Source organism: Saccopteryx leptura, chromosome 5 (genome assembly GCF_036850995.1).
Source record: "Saccopteryx leptura isolate mSacLep1 chromosome 5, mSacLep1_pri_phased_curated, whole genome shotgun sequence".
Taxonomy (NCBI): domain Eukaryota; kingdom Metazoa; phylum Chordata; class Mammalia; order Chiroptera; family Emballonuridae; genus Saccopteryx; species Saccopteryx leptura.
In genome coordinates, this window is record NC_089507.1 from 178,906,769 (window position 1) to 178,919,224 (window position 12,456).

The 12,456-nt window shown below is 46.5% G+C and overlaps 1 protein-coding gene across 2 annotated transcripts in view; it reads right to left on the bottom strand.

Moving 5' to 3' along the window:
- The window catches only part of SLC24A3 (solute carrier family 24 member 3), a 641,322-nt gene that overhangs the window by 173,642 nt on the left and 455,224 nt on the right, over nt 1-12,456 (bottom strand). The window lies entirely within an intron of this gene.

Below are 12,456 nucleotides of genomic sequence, written 5' to 3' on the forward strand. Positions count from 1 at the left end.
CCTTCCTGTCTGTCTAATCCTATTTGTCCCCCGCCCCCGTCACAAAAAAAAAAAAAAAGAGTCAGCAGCAAAGAAGTGAGTATCTTCTTGCACAGTCAGCAAAATCAACTTTTGGTTTTTTTGTTTTTATTTTTTTTTAATGTTTGGGCTTTTGAGAGATTTCATATATTTTGAGCCCCCAGCATGGATCAGGCGGCTGAGGGCAGGAGGAGAGGTTAATAAAGCAGCCTCTTAGACTCGCCCCCAGCACGCGGCAGGAGGAGAGTGGAGCGTCTGGCCCCACGCGGGTGATCGGCTGCAGAGCCGCCTTTGGGCAGAGCTCTGGTCCTGGAGTCAAAGGGGCAGACCAGGGGTCGGAACCTTTCTGGCTGAGACAGCCATGAATGCCACACATTTTAAAATGTAATTCTGTGAGAGCCATACAACGACCCGTGTACGTTAGGCATGATCCAATAAAAATTTGGTGTTGTCCCGGAGGACAGCTGTGATTGGCTTCAGCCACCCGCAACCATGAACATGAGCGGTAGGAAATGAATGGATTGTAATACATGAGAATGTTTTATGTTTTTTTTTTTTTTTATTTTATTTTTTTTTATTTTTTTGCATTTTTCTGAAGCTGGAAACAGGGAGAGACAGTCAGACAGACTCCTGCATGCGCCTGACCGGGATTCACCCGGCACGCCCACCAGGGGCGACGCTCTGCCCACCAGGGGGCGATGCTCTGCCCATCCTGGGCGTCACCATGTTGCGACCAGAGCCACTCTAGCGCCTGGGGCAGAGGCCACAGAGCCATCCCCAGCGCCCGGGCCATCTTTGCTCCAATGGAGCCTTGGCTGCGGGAGGGGAAGAGAGAGACAGAGAGGAAGGCGCGGCGGAGGGGTGGAGAAGCAAATGTGCGCTTCTCCTGTGTGCCCTGGCTGGGAATCGAACCCGGGTCCTCCGCACGCTAGGCCGACGCTCTACCGCTGAGCCAACCAGCCAGGGCCGAGAATGTTTTATGTTTTTAACATTATTATTTTTTTTTTATTAAAGATTTGTCTGTGAGCCAGATGCAGCCATCCAAAGAGCCACATCTGGCTGGCGAGCCATAGGTTCCCGAGCCCTGGAGCAGAGCATCCCCAGGCCACGGCTCACCGGCCCTCCAGTCCAGGGCGGTATGTGGTCTCCAGCGACGCTGGGATGACGTGGCATAGAAGAAAACCAGGAGACTAATGCGTGTTACAGCAGCTCCACCGAGGAATTTATTTTTCTACACCCGTCAAGAGGTCAATGGGAGGTCATACGGATGTGGCATGGGGAAGCAGGAGTGAGAATGGATTTTAAAATAACACCACTTCTTTCACATTTTTGGAGATTTCATTATACATATAGATCATCTTCTCAACACCCTGACTTAGCTTCTTGAGTGCTTTCCCTCTGAGGATGTTGTCTTCCATCCTACTTCAGACATTCACCTCAATAACCATGCAACAGAGCAATACCTACGGTCCCTTCTTCAATCTCAAATTCCTGTCTTCCACCCTGATCACTATCTCCAGTCTTCCCAGTTTACTCCACCTAACATCCGAGTCCAACAATCCTTTCCCTAAGTAGAGCCTCCATCTTGAAACCATGAAGACCAGAGAGCAGCTTTGCCAACCAGGGGCTTGGCACATTAATAAAACCGCGAGGGCACTGCACTGTCCCTCAGACTGACTCCTCTGGATTCTTCTTTCCCTCCAGAACAATAAGCACCTATGAGTTTAAGCCAGTATTGGCTGAGTGTCCTGTTTTCTGCAGTGAACACGACTCTGACGATGCAGAGCCTGTGGCATTCGTGCTGGGTTCCCCCCACCCCCATGCATTTTCGTACTTCACTTTCAACTGGGACCAAATCTGCTTAATACTCTCACCTCTATCCTCATTTGCTCTTTTTTTTTTTTAATTATTTATTTATTTATGTGTTTATTTTTACAGGGACAGAGAGAGAGTCAGATAGAGGGATAGATAGGGACAGACAGACAGGAAGGGAGAGAGATGAGAAGCATCAATCATCAGTTTTTCATTGCGACACCTTAGTTGTTCATTGATTGCTTTCTCATATGTGCCATGACCGCGGGCCTTCAGCAGACTGAGTAACTCCTTGCTTGAGCCAGTGACCTTGGGTCCAAGCTGGTGAGCTTTTTGCTCAAGCCAGATGAGCCTGTGCTCAAGCTTGCAACCTTGGGGTCTCGAACTTGGGTCCTTCCGCATCCGAGTCCGATGCTCTATCCACTGTGCCACCGCCTGGTCAGGCACTCTTTTCTTTTTTTAGGTGAGAGGAGGGGAGATAGACTCCAGCATGTGCCCAGACCGGGATCCACCTGGCAACCTCCGTCTGGGGCCAATGCTCAAATCAACTGAGCTAAACTCAGCACCCAGGGCTGATGCTTGGACCAGTTGAGCCACTGGCTCTGAGAGGGGAAGAGGGAGAGAAGGGGTAGGGGGAAGGGGAGGGAGAAAGAAGCAGATGGTCACTTCTCATGTGTGGCCTGACCAGAAATCAAACCCGGGACGTCTGTACACCAGGCGGCTGATTCTCTCTATCCACTGAGCCAGCCGCCTAGGGCCCTGATTTGCTCTTAATTACTGCCTTTAAAAATTTTTTTTAAAATACAGTTTCTTAATTGGTCACCACTTTGAAGGCACTTCCTCTATAAACCAGACTTAGCAATTACCTTTCTATGCAGGTACAATACAAGGGTCTAGCCAGCCCCAGATAGAAGGCCAGCATTAAATCTTTTTGTGGAAAGACAAAAGGAAAATACATTAGTAAAAAAGCCACTATTTTCGTTTGACGTCATGCTGTTAGTCTTTAAGTTCAAAATCAAAGGTAGAATGCATTTTCTATTTTCCTTGCACATGTACATATGTGCACATACACACACACGTGTGCACACACACACACACACACACCAAACCCCATTGTCCTGTAATTGTGATTTTGTTACTATCTGTAAGTCAAGAAGGTAGATTTCTTCTTTTCAATTTCTAGTTGTTCATTTGAACAAATTTTTTCCTCTAAGTTTTTTGTTAGCTGCTGTATTTTAAAGAACCAAAGGAAATACATGAAGTAGAAAAGTTAAGAGTGGGATAAAAAAGAAAATTGCTATAATTTTTGGGTTCCATCTAGACTAGCATGGTGAAATAACTTTCAAAAATTTGTCAAGGCCGAATTTAGTAAACACTGTGTTGGCAGTTAAGAACTGTTATTTATATTTTTCCCAAACCCACTCTTCTCTGAAAAGGACAATGATTAGGTGTGATTGTGAAGAATGTATCTAGAACTTTGATTTTCTAATGATTGTCACAATTCAAAGTAGTCATCTTAGGAGGTTATATAGTTTTTCTCATACAAATTTTTTTTTCAAAAACATATTTGGAAGTCATATCTGTGTGTCCTGCATCATATTTTTTGAAATAAATTTATTCATTCACTTTTCACTTTTTTTTATCAGTTGAGAGTAGACATTATTTTTCAAGAGTCAGAGCTTTTGAGGTTGAATCTAGTAAATACAGTGAGCAATGAAGTTATGAGAAATGTACATGTTGATATTTTGGAAAATGGTATCTTTCAGAATTGAGATATATACATACTGCTCACAAAAATTAGGGGATATTTCAAAATGCATATGAAGCGGTAAAATATCCCCTAATTTCTGTGAGTATATTTCTTCTGTATGTCAACTTTAAATCCCAGAGGATAATATTCATTTGGATGGATTCAATCTGATTCACTGAAACTGGTTCTTTTCTGGTGTAAAGATGTCACCTGGCAGTGGCTACCAGCTAAGGATACCATCTGCCAGCTTCCCTAGTCATCAGTGACTGAGCTCTAGCCAATCAAAAGTGGGCAGGCAGAGTGATGGGTACCACTCTCATGTCTGGCTTGAAAAGACCTCATATCATGCTCCTCCATGTTTTACCTTTTCTGCTGTTTGCTGACAATGCTCAGAAAGATCTTGGAAGCCACATGTTGAAAAGAGCAGAGACTCCATAAATCTACGCCTTTGACCGACTCTATGGAAAAGATATAGCCCACTGCCCTGACCCGAAACTATCTCAGAAGGTTGTGTGAGGAAGAAATAATCCTTCATTATGTTTGTGCCATGATGCATAATCCTTTATTATGTCTGTGGCAGACAGAAATCTAAGATGCTGTCTGATGTACATATAGACCTTCTTGCATTTATTTAAAAACTAATCCAGTTGCTACTGAGAATGAACTTTGCAAGTACAATCAATGTCTGCAAGCAGCTGACTTTAAGACAGGGAGATCATTTTTGGTGGATGTAACCTAGTCAGGTGAGCCCCTAAGAGGAGTTGTGCTCCTCTTGCTGAAAGAGCTGAAAGGCAGAGGCATGTGCCTTGGGGTTATTCCTGTCATAGCTAACAGCTAGATTTTGGCCTTGTGAGACATGAGAGAGAATCCAGCCTACTATGTCTGCCATCCGACCTAAAAGGAAATGCGTATTGTTTTAAGCTTTTAAGTTTGTGGTAATTTATTACACAGCAATAGAAAACGAACACGGGGTCCGTTTGTTACTGAGATTAGCCTCCTCTAGCCTGTACATTTGCCTATTTACTTTAAAGTCAGATCTCATGTAACATCTCCTTGCTAAAATTTTTAAAAACTAGTGCTAAAGAAAACTTCTAATTAATAGTGGATTTTTCTAAGGCCATCATTTATAGGGTGTTAGAGTGTGTGGAAACAAAGAACTTCCATTGGAGGCCAAGGTTTCTAATTTGTGATGAACATGCTCCTTGTAACAAAACACCGGTTCTAAATATGCAACGCCAGGTAAGGATGGGCACCAGCGAGTGAGGATAGATGCTGGGAGGGGCTGAGCGTCTGTCAGGTCTGTCGGCCCATCTCTCATGCTAGGTCCACATTCTTTCTTGTCCTGGGCTTGAACTAATCTGCACAGTAACTGAGAAAACTGTGTAAATTCAGAGAAAGCCGGGTAAGTTCAGAGGAGAAAAGAATGCAGTCAGAAGAATTTTTTTTGTATTTTTCTGAAGCTGGAAACAGGGAGGCAGTCAGACAGATTCCCACATGCACCTGACCGGGATCCACCAGGCATGCCCACCAGGGGGCGATGCTCTGCCCATCCGGGGCATCGCTTTGTTGAGACCAGAGCCACTCTAGCGCCTGAGGCAGAGGCCATGCAGCCATCCCCAGTGCCCGGGCCAACTTTGCTCCAATGGAGCCTTGGCTGCGGGAGGGGAAGAGAGAGACAGAGAAGAAGGAGAGGGGGAGGGGTGGAGAAGCAGATGGGCGCTTCTCCTGTGTGCCCTGTCCGGGAATCGAACCCGGGACTCCTGCACGCCAGGCTGACGCTCTATCACTGAGCCAACCGGCCAGGGCCTAGAAGAATTTTAATATAACTAATACTGCTGGACATTTTTGATGATATGGGGGGTGGGTGGGTAATCCTTGTCTATACCACAGTTCCCAATACCTGGTTTATTTTGCTAAACTCTGCAGTAGCAACTGCAAAAATGTCTTGATTTCTGAGCTGTGCCCAAAGGAAACCTGTCTCATTACAGCAGGAAGCTGCACCAGGGTGGAGGGTTATTAGACATCGTGAATCTTCTCCCGCCCTGTCTCTGGGACACCATCAAAGGAACTGCCGCTTCAGCAGCTGCATCTGAGCTCAGCTCAGGGCGAGGGGGAGGGGAGGGTTGTTTTTGGCCTGGTCATTCGCCCAGCTGCTGCTGAGCAGGCAATCTCTTCCTGGAAGGAGGAGACAGGGAGCTATGAGGGCAGCTCTGTTGATGGAGTCACCTGGGAGATCCTGGTTCATCTCCTCTCATCTCATTCAGTGTTTGAAGTTTTACTGAGGGGTCATTTACATACCATGAAATTCACCCACTGTAACTGTACAGTTTGAAGTTGGAAACCTTATACAAGAGTGCCGTCACCGCCTCAGTCCAGTTTTAGAACATGCCCGTCGCCCCACAAAGTCCCCCATGTCTAGTTGAGGCTCTTCCTTATTCCTGCCCCTGCTGCTTCCTGCCTCTTTCATTTGCTTTTTCTATAAATGTGATGTAACTGGAATCATACAGCATCCAGTCCTTTGTCCCAGGCATCTTTCACTCAGCTGAATGGCTGCTGCTTCGCCATCCCCTCCCATGCCGATGTGTTCACAAGCCACCTGCTCCCCACTGGAGGTATCAGGCAATTTCTCTGCAATGCCCCTGGGGCATCTGTGATGTGACAGGCACTGAGTTCGGCCCTGGGGGTGGACATTAAGGACTAGTAGAGAGAGTTGTTGATCAAACCCATGAAGAGAAGTACAATACACACTGTGATAACAGCCACCAGAGGAAGGTACAGGGTGCTATGTGCTCACATAGATGGGGATATGACCTAACCTGGATCAGAGGAGGCTACAGAGGGGCGATGTCCTCTCAGCTGAGAACACAGGGATGTGCCGTAGTTAACCTTCCAAAGACAGAGAACAGATGTCTGAAGAAATGGAAGAAGGTCAGAGGCGTGGAGCACACCATAGGGGCATAGTGGATGCACCATAGTGGTGGTTAGGACAGAATCTGGGGGACGCCAGCCTTAGCCTGGTCCCACGGAGGACTCTGACTCTGGAGTGTGGCTGGCACTCAGAAATCAAGACATTTCTGCAGTTGCCACAGCACTGTCCCAGCAGAGGTCTAAGCAAGAGCCCATGGTTAGTGGGAAGCAGAGATGCAAAGGTGATATTGCTGAGTGAGCTCACTTCTCACATGTAATGTAAATACGTGTTTCCAAGGGATCTTTCTGAAAATGCAGATTCTGATTCTCTAAATTTGGGGTTGGGCCAGAGATTCTGCATTGTATCCCGTGCCCAGGAGCTGCCCATACCGGGGATCCATGGACCACACTTTTGAGTAGCCTGGAGCCAGGAGACCTGGTGGTAGATTCAGCAAGGCAGATGGTACCAGGCTCTGCAACTGCAGGATGGTCAGCTCCAAGTGCAGAGAAAGGAGGGCCAGCAGAGTGACCGGGGTTGGAAGGCAAGGCCTGGATTCACTCCATGGGCAGATGGCTTGGGAGTGCTGTGTGACTATGCCACAGAGGATCAGAGAACATTCCAGTTAGAAAAGACCTTAAAAATCGCTAGTCTACCATCCCTGAAAATGAAGGCAGCGGTTGTCAAACTACGCTCTCCAGGTCTCCCTGTTCCTGGAGCTGCCTTGTCGGGTGGGCACGGGAGTCGGACAGGACACAGGAGCGAAGGGTGGGGAGAGCAGGGCTTCGGTCCTTCCAGGCAACCTCTGTGAAGCAGTTCTGCTCTTATACATTGATGAGATCTGGTTTATAATTTAGTGCTAAAGATCCCAGAGACTGGGCTGGGGTGGGGGTGGGGATGAAAGGGTTTGATATCGTGGTTATCAAGGGAATGTGACCTGGTTTCTGGCAGTCACACACACACAAAAGTCTTTCCTCAGCTCTGATCATCTGGGCTCTGGGTTCCGGCCCAAGCTCAGGGGTGCAAGGAGGGTATGGATAAGGATTCCTTACCAGCCACAAAATTCTTCTCCTGGCCACGTATTGGGTAGGGGGGAGGGGAAGGAAGTCTCAGGACAGTTACTTGTTTCATGAGTTTTAAGGACTGATGCTTACTTTCCAGGGAAATGCAAGCATCCTGCTAATGAATCACTGTATCAGTAAGAGTGAGAACACATCTTAAACAGTTCTTTGTCTCCTCCATGAACCTGGACAGGGACATGCCTCTCAACTGGTAACTGCATTTTGTCCCGTCATTGCAGAAAAACTGTGAGGTCTCCCCCAGTGGGGAGCAGATGGCCTCGTGAATTCCCTGGGGGAAGAGAGGGGGGATGGCCAAGCAGCAGGGCGCAGACCTCTGCACCTCCAGCCCCGTCTCAGAGGGACCTGCTAATAACATCACTCCCTTCTCAGGGCCGGGGAGTGTAGCTGACCTAAATGTCTGATTCCTTTCAACTCCACATGGAAGCAAGAATCAGAAAAAAGAAGCCCTTTTATCTGGTCTTAATTAAACACAATCTGCAGAGAGGGGAGCAGCTCTGTACAAGTGTGGAGCGGGGCCAGCTGACTCCAGCGGGAGTGTCTCTGATGGCGGGAACCGAGCGTTCAGATCTGCCTGTTGTTACCCATATGGAAACCGAGAAGGCTTTTTCTTCCAGAGCTGCATTGGTCCACCCTGTTTTCTCAACTGCTCACTAACTCACATCTGCTCTTACAGAGTTCACAAATTTTATGCAATTACATACTGTTTTCCCACCTACACTGGAAGCACCTTGAGTTACGAGCCACTTCTGATAGTTCTCATATATATTTCCTGCTTTCTTTCACCACTTTGAGCCCCAGGAAGTATCCAAACCATAACAAATGAGCTGCTTTGTTTTCACACCCCATGTGGTCTCTCTTCTACTAGGTCTTGTTTTGTTTTAATTAGAAATATAGCCACATAGCCTTATTTTCCCTTAATTCTTGGATCTGGTGCTAGGAGGAGCATCCATACATGCTTCCCCCACACTTCTCTTCCCTGCTCATTCCCCTTACCGTCTCCTGCAAGGAAGCTGATCCGAGCTCAGAGTGTAAGTTCCTAGTGGGCATTCATTGCACGTGGGCAGTTTGCTCCATTCAGAACAGCCTGCACGTGTGCCTGCTCCCTTTCTTTCTGTCCCCTGTGGGTAATCAGGTCCATCTGGCAACGCTGCTGCCCTAAATAACAGTAGGGAGCAGCACGGGAGTTTTGACCTCTTCTGTTTCTAACCTGGTCCAGATCACCCTTCCTTAGGCAACCTAGTGGTCCCCCTTCTCCTGGGAGGTCACCAAATTGATGCCAAACTTAGTGCGGACACCAGTCGGCATAGAGCACTATAGCCCAGAACTCCTGGGCTCAAGCAATCCTCCTGTCTCAGCGCCCTAAGCGGCTATGACTCCAGGAGCACGCCACACGCCGACACCACAGCCATCTTGAGACTCCCTCTGGGTGTTGCCTCTTACGCTGTCCCCCTGCATTTCTCCCCTCTGACTCCACCTTCTGGTCTGGCTGCAGGACTCCTCAGTTGGTTGATTTGATAATGTTTGCCAGGTAGGATCCCTTGGATTTTCATTTGGAATTGCCACTGGCTTGGATCCATGCCAGAGTGTAAATTCTTAGAAGGCAGGAGTGGACGCTTTTTCCTCTTCCTGTCCACTGTTCCCCTCTTCTCTCCAAGACAGGCCTGTTAGCATGCATGTACTAGGAGCATCACAATGCATGTTAATGAGTTCATTACAGCTGAAGACTTGCAAACAAGGAGAATATGGGACAGGAAGGACTAGGATAGACCAGCTGCACACAGTTCCCATCCACAGGCCTGCTTGCTAAAGTCCCAGTTGGTAAGCATGTCCTTCCCAAATGCCCCTTTATTTAAATGGTGCTAAAATTCTTAACTCTTTGGTGATATTTTTATATTTTAATGGGGATATTTTGGAAATAATAACCAAGTTCTCTAGAAATGACTTTGATAAGGAATGAAGAAATGAAATTATGCATCCTAATGCTAATACTGAGATGTGAGAAGTGTGTGATTCCAGGTGGATGGGGGGGGGGGGGTGTTCCACATCCTAGGATTAGACCTCCAAATCATCTTCCTTCAGGATTTATCCTAACCCAGGGATAACATAAAATAAACAATGATACTTGTGATTTAACTCGACTAGAGAAAGGGCAGAGAAAGAAAGAAGGCTGGGAGGGGGTTTTGCTCTGGGATGGAGGATAGAGGAGGATTAGGAAGCTCCAATATCTTCTGGAGATGTCTCCTCAGTGCACTGCCATCATCATGGTTATTACGATCATTAAGCCTTCAACGCAGCCATTCTTTTCTGTCTGAAAAGTTTCCTTCATGGCGTTTGCCTAAAAGGTACATTTTACTGGAAGGTTGAAAAAAATCTGTTCACTTTAAAGAGAGCATAGAGTAACACGCTGCTTTAATGGGGGTTTCTAAAGCAGTTGGCCTTCAAGACTTCACCATCTCATGTTCTTACCTCAGTTTGGCAGGGTTCTCACACAAGAATCAGGAGCAGGGGATAGGGAGAATATTAGTACTAAGTTACCTGTGTTTTAAAAATTACTTCAAAATGTATACATTTCAAATGTATTTAAAGTGCCATTGTTATTTGAGTAGGTTTTCTCTTATAACACTTGACATTGATCTTTGGTGACTGTAACGAAAAAGTTAGGACTACCTTACAAAGGGAAAGACAATTGGAAGTGTTTTATTTTTTCCTTTCAGCCTCCTTTAGCATTTCTGAAAATAATTTTGGAAATAAAGCGAATCAAATGAAAACTCAACCACCTTCACGGCACTAAGGTAAAAGCAGAATGTCAGGAAATCCGCTTCACTAGTCTTCATGCAATATTAACCACCCACATGTAACACATGTGGTGTTTGTTCCTCACTTTGGCACTGGCTTTGTCCAATGTACGATGTGGAGGAGTTGGTGTTACCAGCTTTTGAGAGCCTTCTGGTTTCATATTTGTGTAAAGGAATAGCTTTTGCATTTTCAAGGCAGATTAAAGAATTAGTTTGCATTTAAATTGAGTGCTCAGGCAGAGACAATTGCAGGCATCCCCAAACTACAGCCCGCGGGCCGCATGTGGCCACCTGAAACCATTTATACAGCTCCTGCCGCACTTCTGGAAAGGGGCACCTCTTTCACTGGTGGTCAGTGAGAGGAGCACTGTATGTGGCGGCCCCCCAATGGTCTGAGGGACAGTGAACTGGCCCCCTGTGTAAAAAGTTTGGGGACCCCTAGTAGAGGGCTAGAGGTTGCTTCTGGGCTGTTCAGGGTGTACCAGAATAGTACCTTCACCTGAAGCATCAACTGAGTCCTCTGACCTCTGCTTCCTGGTAGGAAGGCCCTGCCATTAGAAGGCGGGTTCTGGAATCTGAGAGACCCTGGTTCCAATTCTAGCTCAATGCTGAACATGTTCCCTGAGTGACCTCTCAGAGCCTTAGTTTCTTCCTCTGTAAAATGGAGCAGATGATTGCAAACATGTCTATGGTGCTTACTGCGTCTGCACCGTTCTGAGTGGAACGACAGGCAGGCTGGCATCAAGGTCTGGGCTGCACTGTTCTGAGTGGAACGACAGGCAGGCTGGCATCAAGGTCTGGGCTAACTGCGTGATCATGCCATGAGGCTAACAACATCCACACCCCTGGCAACTGGACCTCATAGAGGAAAAGAGCTAGCAGCAGACCCAGAAAGCTCTCAGACCTTTGGTGTCAAGAGCCCCTGCATCCGGCTGAAATGAAGTCTGGGTTTTCCCTCTGGGCTACTCCCCAGAGCTGGGCAGGACAGATACGGCTGGAGTTGTCCTTCATCAGAAACTCAGGGATTCTGATTTTAGTTTTCCTTTCTTGTTGGAATGGACATGTTATAATTGAACAGCTTGTTACCTCTTCATACACTATATATACCTATGGAATCAGTAACCAGATCAAGAAACAACAGAACATGACCAGCACCCAAGAAGCCCCCTTGCGCTGCCTCATAGTCATTAATGCTTAAGGCTAAGCATTATCCCGGCTCCTGTACGTTGTTATAAGTGGAATCATACAGTCCTCACTCTTCTGTATTTGGCTCTGTGCTATGCTTGTGAGATTCAATCACACTGTTATGTGTAGTTGTAGGTCACTATAGATCATTTCCATTGCTGTGTAATACTCTGTTGTGTGACACTAGTGTGATCTATTTACATCTTCCGTTACTGATGGGCATTTGAGTAGTTTTCAGTGTTCGGCTATTACAAACAGTGCTTCTGCAGACATTCTAATACATTTGGTACATACATAATTCACACATAATTTCTGATGTGTGCATTTCTGTTGCTACACAGGAATGGACTTGCTGGGTCACAGAGGCAATAGGTCGTCAAACTTTTTATAAAAACCGCCCACTTTTGCAGTGCTGGTCAACCTGGTCCCTGCCGTGCAACCAAACAGCGCCGCGATTGGCCCATCATGAAAGCTGGAACGCCCACTAGTGGGCGGTAGGGACCAGGTCTACCAGCACTGCAAAAGTGGGCGGTTTTTATAAAAAGTTTGATGACCCCTGCACGGCCCCCCCACCCCAGCAGCAGGTGAGCATTCCAGTTGCTCCACATCTTTTTTGCATTTCCCTGATGACTGAGTAAAGCAACTTTTCATATGTTTATTGACTATGTGAATTTCCTCATTTATGATGTCCTATTAAGTCTTTAACCCTTTTCTTCCTATGGCACTATTTCTTATAGATTTGTTATATAGAGATAATTTATAAATATACAAATTATTGTAATTTGAAAATTTCACTAGTCTTGGGAATGTTCCACTGAGTAAAGAAGTACAAAGGGGATAAGTTGGGGAAGGGACATTGATGGGAGAGACAAGTAAGGCTGGAATGGATTCTCTGGTAAGGACTGAACA